Genomic DNA, 11,735 nt, shown 5'->3' with positions numbered 1-11,735 from the left:
AGTCTTTGGTTTTGATTTAACATTGAGATTTATTGGCTACGGTTGCCTTTGCATAAAATTTTTTTAAATAAAAATCAGAATTAAACACAAAATTACAGCACATTTTTTAAATGTTACTTACGTCAGTCTCTCAAAATTATGACAAAACCTATCACTTTATTTGACATTCCACAAGGTTTGATTTTATGTTCCTTCAAAACACTAAATAGCAACAAAAACTACAAAACTACTTCCTTTAACACCGGTTTGTTAAATATGCACTGAAAAAATATTCCTGCGTCCAATGTCTAAAGTTTCATTTTGAGGTCATTTGATTTAATATTAAATAATTTTAGATAGAATTGCAAATAAATATTTTGTTACATTTATTTTTTTTAGACAAAATTCTCATTTATCATTTTAAGTTGTGTTCAAGGCTATTAGATCAAAAGTTTAAAAATAGATAGATAAATAAATAAATACCTCTCCAATAAGAGAGGATCATATTTGGGATAAAAAGCCCCCTTGTTGCAGATGCTAAAGGCCCATTTAAAACACATTGTTTTTCTTAAGTGTGTGAATAGAATTGTATCCAAAACATTTTCAAAGTGGACTCACATTGATTCATCCAATCAAATGGAGATTTGTTTGTTTATAAAACACTTTAAATATTATGAAATGCCGAATGTGACAGAAACTAACTGAAAGTGTTTACCCCTTTTCTGAAGTTTTTATTTTGAATAAGCATGATCATAAAGGTGCAATATGTAATACATTTACTGTACTAAAGCATAAAATGATCATAATATGTTATCAGAGATTTAGGGAACATGCTAAGTTGAAACACTGGCTTCTCCAAAAACAAAGCTACAGGTAGTATATGTAACGGGAGCCAGCTGGTAGATAGCTGTGCAGTGTGTAAACCTCACTCTCCTGCCCTCAAGAGGTGCTCTAGCGACTGACGCTAGAGGCTGTAGCCTTTAGCCTCCTTGTTAGAGCACCCGCCTCCCACGCTGGAGACCCCGGTTCGAGTCCCGTTCGGAGCGGGGCGAATAGGACCAGTTACATATATTCGACTTTGAAATGTCCGTTCCGGGCCGGAATTTCTGTTTGTGATTTGGCCTGTGTGATCCCGCCCACTGCCCATTTCCCAATAGTATTTCGACACCGCGCACTGCAGCCATGGAAGCCAGCAATACATCTAGCTAACATTGAGAGAGTTATAAAAAATCCACATGAGCTGGTTTATAATTTGCAAACAATAAAAACATGGCAAACGTAAACATTAGCTGATCAACTTACAGTGTAAGTCTCGTCACTTGCTAATGTCAGTTTCCTCGTTCCTGTTGCGTGTCCTCAACTTGCCGACCCATGTGAGCTTGAAGTCTGGGAAGGAAGGGAGGAGGGAGACATCTCTCTCCAATATTTTTAATTTGGACTGCAGTACCCATTTTAAAGGCTTGATGTCAATGTTATATTGCTCCTTTAATTTGTTAATCACAAAAGCATCTTGCTGTCTCCAAAAAAATTGCCTATGTTGAAAAATGTTGCTTATATTAACACAATATCACTACAACTTTCTTTTTTTATTAATTAATTTTAATATCTACATTATGCCACAAATGCTGATGACTGATCATTACTTGTAATGAACCTGTAATATTCTTTAAATGTGCTTCCAAATACCCAGAGGTGAAATCTTCGAGGTCTTTCGTAATAGTACATGAGAGACATAAATTCAACTGGTGACCTTGATCAAAACAAACTCTCACAAAACACGTTTAACACAAACCAGCACTCCCTTCCCTACAAACTGAGAGAAGGAAACAGCAAAACAAAAAGAAACATACTGTTTTAAGGAAAAAGATCTGAAAAGCTTGCCTTTCCATTGTCCTAAGCATTTATTACTGCATGTTGTTCTTTGCTACATTATTAATATATGCACATGTGCGTGCACGCACACACTGTGTAATGCGCTCTGTGCCTGAGGTTAAACCCAGCAAGTAAAAGATTAACTTCTAACACCCACAGACACACATTTTTCAGCGCTCATTAGAAATGTTCTCTAATGATCAGTTAAAACTAGCACGCAAGGCAAATGAAGAGAGGGATAAAGCTCACACAAAGAAAAGGACAAAGCCACAATTCCTGATCTCACACCTCAATTCAAAGCAGACATAAAAGCCACCAGGATCCATGTACATTTAAACAGTTTGCTTTTTTGTTTAAAGAATAAAGAACACTTTTAGCCTGTAGCATTTCTGTAAAAACAGACCCTTTTAAATTGTGGTTAGCACAAGTGCGTATATTTGGCTTGAACATTGGGGAGGTTATAGTGTGAAGAATTTGCATGATTCCATTGATCGTGGTAAAAATATGCCAAAAAAATATATAAAATACAAATGGTAAAAATATTCCAAAAAATGTGTCTTTTGTTGAATAAAGCTCGTTTCAGACTTTCAAACTTAGGAGCCTGGATATCTCAGCAAGTATTGACTACCACCCCTAGAGTCGCAAGGTCGAATCCAGGGTGTGCTGAGTGACTCCAGCCGGGTCTCCTAAGCAACCAAATTGGCCTGGTTGCTAGGGAGGGTAGAGTCACATGGGGTAACCTCCTTGTGGTTGCGATAAGGGGTTCTCACTTTCATTGTTGTGCATAGGTTGCAGAGAGTAGCATGAGCCTCCACATGCTGTGAGTCTCCGCGGTGTCATGCACAACGAGTCACATGATCAGATGCGCGGATTGACGTCTCAGAAGCAGAGGCAACTGAGACTTGTCCACCACCACCCGGATTGAGGTGAGTAACCGCGGCACCGCGAGAACCAACTAAGTAGTGGGAATTAGGCATTCCAAACTGGGAGAAAAGGGGATAAAATAAATAAATTAAATTTTCAAACTACTGCCGTGTCATAGTTTGATCCAAGCACTTTCAGTAAAATTGGGGCAACAAACTGAAATAAGTCTGTAAATAAATAACAACTCTGATAATTGTGAGAAAATGTAATCCTAGTTGTGTCCTGAATCCTGAATAAGTCTCAAAGACATCAATAAAAGCACTATCCAAGCATGTAAACAAATATTAAATATTGGGGTGACTTAATGTAAAAGTTTAAGGATTGGCCGCTGAAAAACCTATATTTGAGCTATATGTGGTTACAGCCGTGTGAAAACCTCCCCAACACCCCTTTTGTCACCCAATATCCTTTTCGTCTGGTCGTGTCTATTCTGAGTACTTCGTGGGCATGTTTGCTGCGTTTCCTGTGTTTTCCAGAGGAGGAAGTGCCGATAAAGGTGTTACATTGACACGTAACACATGACTACCGTCATCCATCAAGACCACCATGTTCATTCCCTTCACATCCATTATCCTGCCAGAGCCACACAACCTACTTAAGCACAAGTTAAACACTTTACACAGTGCCAACAGGCAGCAATAAACATCACATCCCAGATTTACGGCACATCAGAAAGTTATGTTTAGTCCAGCAAAGTGTGCATGCTATGTAAATGTTGATGTCAAGAAGAGTTTAGATGCAGTGGGTATTCTTATCCCTCACACTTCAAAATAATATCTTAAGTTAAAATGAAGAGGGGTTCAAGGTACTAGTAATATTGTAGAGTGGTGATGATTTAGGAATTTAGCTTTAATAATAATAATAATAATTCCTTGCATTTATATAGCGCTTTTCTAGGCACTCAAAGTGCTTTACATAGTATAGGGGGAATCTCCTCAACCACCACCAGTGTGCAGCATCCACCTGGATGATGCGACGGCAACCATAGTGCGCCAGAACGCCCACCACACACCAGCTATTGGTGGAGAGGAGAGAGTATAGTTATGTAGCCAATTCAGGGATGGAGATTATTAGGAGGCCATGATAGATAGGGGCCAATGGGGGGTATTTGGCCAGGACACCGGGGTTAAACCCCTACTCTTTACGAGAAAGTGCCCTAGAGATGACCACAGAGAGTCAGGACCTCGGTTTAACATCTCATCCGAAGGATGGTGCCTTTTTTACAGGATAGTGTCCCCGTCACTATACTGGGGCATTAGGACCCACACAGACCGTAGGGTGAGCACCCCCTGCTGGCCTCCCTAATACCACTTCCATGCACCCTTGCTTATTCTGTATGTTCCGTAAGTGTTCCCTAAGTGAACCAAGTATATCTACACTCAGTTCAGTTCATTAAAATGTACTCGTTTGAATGTAATCAAATGTTTTGATAATGGAATAATTAGATGCAAAATGAGGATGAGAATTTGAAATAAAAAAAATGAAAATGCAAAAGATGGTGTCTGTCAAAGTGACATTCCTAATGAGAGCAACATCAGCATTTATGATGAGAAAAGGCATGATGGATGATTATTTGTGTATTACAGTCTTCATATTCATATACTGCACCAAAACACCTTTGCATTTCTCTTAAGAGTAATAGATATTTTCATAAATTTGACAGCAAGGATCAACATATCATAATTAAGGTTGTCGATTGAATGCGTTAATTTAGTGCGAATAATTATAAAAAAATAATGCATTCAAAAAAATGTACGCATTTAATCATGAAACGCTTCTGTCTGACACTTGAGTACATACACTGTAAAACAAAATTCGGTTAAAGGTGCAATGTGTAATACATTTACTGTACTAAAGCATAAAATTATCATAATATGTTATCAGAGATTTAGGGAACATGCTAAGTTGGAACACTGGCTTCTCCAAAAACAATGCTACAGGTAGTATATTCGACTTTGAAATGCTGGAATTTCTGTTTGTGATTTGGCCTTTGTGAAAGCCCCCACTGCCCATTTCCCAATAGTATTTCGACACCGCGCACTGCAGCCATGGAAGCCAGCAATACATCTAGCTAACATTGAGAGAGTTATAAAAAATCCACATGAGCTGGTTTATAATTTGCAAACAATAAAAACATGGCAAACGTAAACATTAGCTGATCAACTTACAGTGTAAGTCTCGTCACTTGCTAATGTCAGTTTCCTCGTTCCTGTTGCGTGTCCTCAACCTGCCGACCCATGTGAGCTTGAAGTCTGGGGAAAATATTCCTGCGTCCAATATCTAAAGTTTCATTTTGAGGTCATTTGATCTAATATTAAATAATTTTAGATCGAATTGCAAATACATTTTTTGTTACATTTATTTTTTTAGACAAAATTCTCATTTATCATTTTAAGTTGTGTTCAAGGCTATTAGATCAAAAGTTTAAAAATAGATAGATAAATAAATAAATACCTCTCCAATAAGAGAGGATCGTATTTGGGATAAAAAGCCCCCTTGTTGCAGATGCTAAAGGCCCCTTTAAAACACATTGTTTTTCTTAAGTGTGTGAATAGAATTGTATCCAATCAAATGGAGATTTGTTTGTTTATAAAACACTTTAAATGTTATGAAATGCCGAATGTGACAGAAACTAACTGAAAGTGTTTACCCCTTTTCTGAAGTTTTTATTTTGAATAAGCATGATCATAAAGGTGCAATATGTAATACATTTTCTGTACTAAAGCATAAAATGATCATAATATGTTATCAGAGATTTAGGGAACATGCTAAGTTGAAACACTGGCTTCTCCAAAAACAATGCTACAGGTAGTATATTCGACTTTGAAATGTCCGTTCCGGGCCGGAATTTCTGTTTTGGCCTGTGTGATCCCGCCCACTGCTCATTTCCCAATAGTATTTCGACATCGCGGGCTGCAGCCATGGAAGCCACAATACATCTAGCTAACATTGAGAGAGTTATACAAAATCCACATGAGCTGGTTTATAATTTGCAAACAATAAAAACATGGCAAACGTAAACATTAGCTGATCAACTTACAGTGTAAGTCTCGTCACTTGCTAATGTCAGTTTCCTTGTTCCTGTTGCGTGTCCTCAACCTGCCGACCCATGTGAGCTTGGAGTCTGGGGAGGAAGGGAGCGGGGAGACAACTCTCTCCAATATTTTGAATTTGGACTGCAGTACCCATTTTAAACGCTTGATGTCAATGTTATATATTGCTCCATATTTACAGTAAAATACCAGCAGCTGTGGTTGCCAGAAATGTAACAAATAAATAAATACAGTGACCATTTTTCAGGCTTTACGGGATGCAGTTTTGATACCTCTGTATGCTACAGTTCCCCACTGTTTGTATTGTTAAATGATATACACTTGATATACTATCCTTCTGGAACTATAAAGTCTACTTTTCAATTTGTGTTACAAAATGTCCTGTTTATCACTGAAGTAACTACAAAATGCCACACGATGACTTATATATTTAATACACATGTATACAGGTGAAACTCGAAAAATTAGAATATCGTGCAAAAGTTCATTAATTTCAGTAATTCCACTTAAAAGGTGAAACTAATATATTATATAGACTCATTACAAGCAAAGTAAGATATTTCAAGCCTTTATTTGATATAATTTTTATGATTATGGCTTACAGCTTATGAAAACCCCAAATTCAGAATCTCAGAAAATTAGAATATTGTGAAAAGGTTCAGTATTGTAGGCTCAAAGTGTCACACTCTAATCAGCTAAACACCTGCAAAGGGTTCCTGAGCCTTTAAATGGTCTCTCAGTCTGGTTCAGTTGAATTCACAATCATGGGGAAGACTGCTGACCTGACAGTTGTGCAGAAAACCATCATTGACTCCCTCCACAAGGAGGGAAAGCCTCAAAAGGTAATTGCAAAAGAAGTTGGATGTTCTCAAAGTGCTGTATCAAAGCACATTAATAGAAAGTTAAGTGGAAGGGAAAAGTGTGGAAGAAAAAGGTGCACAAGCAGCAGGGATGACCGTAGCCTGGAGAGGATTGTCAGGAATAGGCCATTCAAATGTGTGGGGAGCTTCACAAGGAGTGGACTGAGGCTGGAGTTACTGCATCAAGTGCCACCACACACAGACGGGTCCTGGACATGGGCTTCAAATGTCAAACGTCTTACCTGGGCTAAAGAAAAAGAACTGGTCTGTTGCTCAGTGGTCCAAAGTCCTCTTTTCTGATGAGAGCAAATTTTGCATCTCATTTGGAAACCAAGGTCCCAGAGTCTGGAGGAAGAATGGAGAGGCACACAATCCAAGATGCTTGAAGTCCAGTGTGAAGTTTCCACAGTCTGTGTTGGTTTGGGGAGCCATGTCATCGGCTGGTGTTGGTCCACTGTGCTTTATTAAGTCCAGAGTCAACGCAGCCGTCTACCGGGACATTTTAGAGCACTTCATGCTTCCTTCAGCAGACAAGCTTTATGGAGATGCTGACTTCATTTTCCAGCAGGATTTGGCACCTGCCCACACTGCCAAAAGTACCAAAACCTGGTTCAATGACCATGGTATTACTGTGCTTGATTGGCCAGCAAACTCGCCTGACCTGAACCCCATAGAGAATCTATGGGGCATTGCCAAGAGAAAGATGAGAGACATGAGACCAAACAATGCAGAAGAGCTGAAGGCCGCTATTGAAGCATCTTGGTCTTCCATAACACCTCAGCAGTGCCACAGGCTGATAGCATCCATGCCACGCCGCATTGAGGCAGTAATTAATGCAAAAGGGGCCCAAACCAAGTACTGAGTACATATGCATGATTATACTTTTCAGAGGGCCGACATTTCTGTATTTAAAATCCTTTTTTTTTATTGATTTCATGTAATATTCTAATTTTCTGAGATTCTGAATTTGGGGTTTTCATAAGCTGTAAGCCATAATCATAAAAATTATATCAAATAAAGGCTTGAAATATCTTACTTTGCTTGTAATGAGTCTATATAATATATTAGTTTCACCTTTTAAGCTGAATTACTAAAATTAATGAACTTTTGCACGATATTCAAATTTTTCGAGTTTCACCTGTATGACACTAAAATAATGCAAAATATGCTAAACTACATGAAATGTAAGATACAACCTCAATGTACATAACAGATATTAAATAAAAAGAAACTTAATGAAATGTGATGGTTAAAGCAAGGAATTCTGGGAACACCCGATTGTTGTTTGTCACCGTTATTTTACCGTAAAAAATACATGTATTATTATTAAACAAAATATAGATTTTCAGAATTAATTATACAGTAAAAATATACAAATTACATCTAAAAAAATATTATTTGTACAATATTTTACTGTAAAATGACATGTCTTTTTTTTTTACTGTATATATGAATGTAAATACCTATTAACCAATCTTATTTTACTGTAGCATATTTACATTCTTTGAACATTAAAATTACTAACATAGACCAACCAGTACAAAATAACACTCACTTAGTTTATTCATTTTAAACCATGACTTGTACTACACATAAATACAGTATATATATATATATATAATATTCTATATTTATAATTATTTGTATTATTATATATTAAATTATCTTTATGCACCTTTCTCAGTAATTATTGATCGATTAATTGTGATTTATTTGATTCATTATTCGGCATATCATGTTATTAACTCAATAAAAAAATTATCAATTGACAGTCCTAATTATATTTATAATTATTTTAATTATTATATCCTAAATTATATTTTCTTTTGAGCCTTTCTCAGTTTCTCAGATTAATTGTCAATAATTCATGTAGTCAGCACATCATGTAATTAATTACTGTAGATAAAAATATTTAAATAATTGACAGCCCTAATCAATATACTCATTTGATACTAAATAATAAACATAATATGTTGCACTTAGAGAGTGAAATTGATAGAAATTAAATCCTCCAACCAGAAAAATCATCATCAAATCCTCAAAATGGTAATTTAGTGAACGACCATTAAATAGTATTTCCATGCAGAATTCAGTCTCAAATTGTAGGGTCAGTGGTTTATGCATATTACACCTCAGACTGTAATCACAACAGAAAACCATCAGCAGCAAAACACCCAATTTAGAATTTCTTTTACAATAATTGCTTTTTATTAAACCCAAAACCCAATTTTGAGCTTAAACACTCATTTAAAATGCCATATCTTCTTATCACTGAACTGAGACTCATTGAAAATCAAAACTAAACTGTAGTGACCTCTAGTGGTCAGAGCCTGTACTCACAGCAGTTCCCAGGAGGCTGTAGACTGTGATTGGTCAGTTGACACCAGCCCATGGGGAAGATGTCTCTGGAGTCATACTGGCACCAGTAATCAGACTATCCCCTCCAACCATCAAACATGAGGACTGTCTCGCTCCATCTCAGCTCTCCGATAGTAGCGGGACAGATGAGGTATGGATTCTTTCATCGCCTCCAGTTGTCTCTTAAATTTTTATTCAAGATTAAATCAAGTTTTTCAGCTTTAATCATGAATAAAAAATATAGATATTTTATGCAATTTGCAAGTTGAAGGCGGTAATTACCTTTTTAAAGGCAGAAGCTGGAGCTGTCTCGGCCCCACTTAATGTTTTTAACAGGAACATGGGCCATGAAGAGGCATTCATTCTCAACCCTGAAGAGGAAAAGGCATTAAAGAGGGTCTGGAAAATGAATGCAAAATAAGTTGCTGTAAGTATGCATGACCACAAGTTGGGTAATCAGTGGGGTACAACGATTTGATTGTACCCTACTGATTTTCTGAACTGTATTTTGCTGTTTAAATCTTTTCTGTTTGTCACTACTCAGAAGTGCACAGCGGCATTTCTCCACTCTTTTCACACGTGCCAATAGGCTGAATGTCAGAAGAGTCGACCAGTCGCCAGAAGTCATCGGTGTTGTCACCGCCATCTAGTCAGAGCCGCAGACGCACACCCATTAACCCCATCACCATGGTGATGCACACAGAGATGGAATTCCTGGGATCACGAGACTCCACTTTCAATCCAACTTTAAAATCATTACTGGGAGGGACTCAGTCTGGACTGGTGAGAGACAAACAGAAAGAAAGAAAGAGAAAAAGAAAGAAAGAGACGAAGAAAGAAAGGAAGAAAGAAAGTGAAAAAGAAAAGAAGACAGACAGAGAAAGAAAGAAAATAGATAGATAGATAGATAGATAGATAGATAGATAGATAGATAGATAGATAGATAGATAGATAGATAGAAAAAAAGATAAAAAGAAAGACAGAGAGAGAAAAGAAGAAAGAAATACATTAAAACTTTTATAATTAACAGTCTAAAATATTGTAAGTTTTTTATTTCAAGATCACACAATTCAATTTGATGAAATTTTTTTTTAAATTGAAATGCATCATTTTTTATCCTTTTTTTTCTTTCCTTTTTAAAACTCACCACATTAGAGGTGTGAACCACTAATCATGACCATGTGGATGTTACCCCATGTGACTCTACCCTCCCTAGCAACCGGGCCAATTTGGTTGCTTAGGAGACCTGACTGGAGTCACTCAGCACGCCCTGGATTCGAACTCTTGACTCCAGGTGTGACAGTCAGCGTCAATACTCGCTGAGATAACCAGACCCCCGAAATGTGTCAATCTTAAAATTAGGCTTAAATATTTTTTTAAGTGTAATGTTAATTTACCAACTGAATAAAAATGATCTTATATATTCAGAGAATAAAATATATAAAATAAATAAAATATAATTAAATGGGAATCTTCTCACTGTAATTATTAGTTATTTTACACTTCACTTCCAAATTTTTTTTAACAGAAATTCAATCTAGTATATTTTTCACTGTAAGGTAACAGTTAACCAATTAAAGGGATAGTTCACCTAAAATTGAAAATTCATCTTTTACTCACCCTCATGCCATCCCAGATGAGGTGTGGGAGTAGCAAACTACATGTAGCGACGCTACTAACTTAACTACATTTTTCAGTAGCTTGACAGTCGCTCAGCTGCTTTTATAACGGAGTAGTTTTTCCAGTAGCGAACTACTTTTTCCAGCAAGTAGCGGTGTAGTGTGACCAAACACTACATCATGTTGGACAGATTATAACTAAAAGCCTTCCTTATTGCGTAGAAGCCAAACTTTTACCGGCAAAACATCCGACGATCTGGCAGCTTTTTTCTGTCTGCTGATCAGAATCAGGCAGCGTTGTCGTCTTCTTTTGTAATGGCAGATCACAAACAAAAATAGTGAATTACTGCCATCTACTGAGAGCTTATCACAGCTCACTTGGATAAAAAGTGATTGTCTGATGGTTATGTAAAGCGAGCAACCACAGTTTGTTTACCTTTACAAGACTGCCCAGATGTGTATGACTTTATTTCTTCTGCTGAACACAAATGAAGATTTTCAGAAGAATATTTCAGCTTTGTAGGTCCATACATTGGAAGTGACTGGTGACCAGAACTTTGAAGCTCCAAAAACACAGAAAAGCAGCTTGAAAGCAATGCATTTGACTCCAGTGGTTAAATACATGTCTTTAGAAGTGATATGAAAGTTTATGTCAAGTCTAGATTAAGTCAAGCCTAGTTTAAGTCAAGCCTAGTTTAAGTCAAGCCTAGTTTAAGTCAAGCCTAGTTTAAATCAAGTGTAGTTTAAGTCAAGCCTAGTTTAAGTCAAGCCTAGTTTAAGTCAAGTCTAGTTTAAGTCAAGCCTAGTTTAAATCAAGTTTAGTTTAAGTCAAGTTTAAGTCAAGCCTAGTTTAAATCAAGCCTAGTTTAAATCAAGTTTAGTTTAAGTCAAGTTTAAGTCAAGCCTAGTTTAAATCAAGTCTAGTTTAAGTCAAGTCTAGTTTAAGTCAAGTCAAGTTTAAGTCAAGCCTTAAGTCAGCTTTGTAGGTCCATACATTGGAAGTGACTGGTGACCAGAACTTTGAAGCTCCAAAAACACAGAAAAGCAGCTTGAAAGCAATGCATTTGACT

Source organism: Xyrauchen texanus, chromosome 32, assembly GCF_025860055.1.
Source record: "Xyrauchen texanus isolate HMW12.3.18 chromosome 32, RBS_HiC_50CHRs, whole genome shotgun sequence".
NCBI lineage: Eukaryota > Metazoa > Chordata > Actinopteri > Cypriniformes > Catostomidae > Xyrauchen > Xyrauchen texanus.
The sequence above is the reverse complement of the archived record's forward strand: the minus strand, read 5'-3'. Positions refer to the sequence as shown.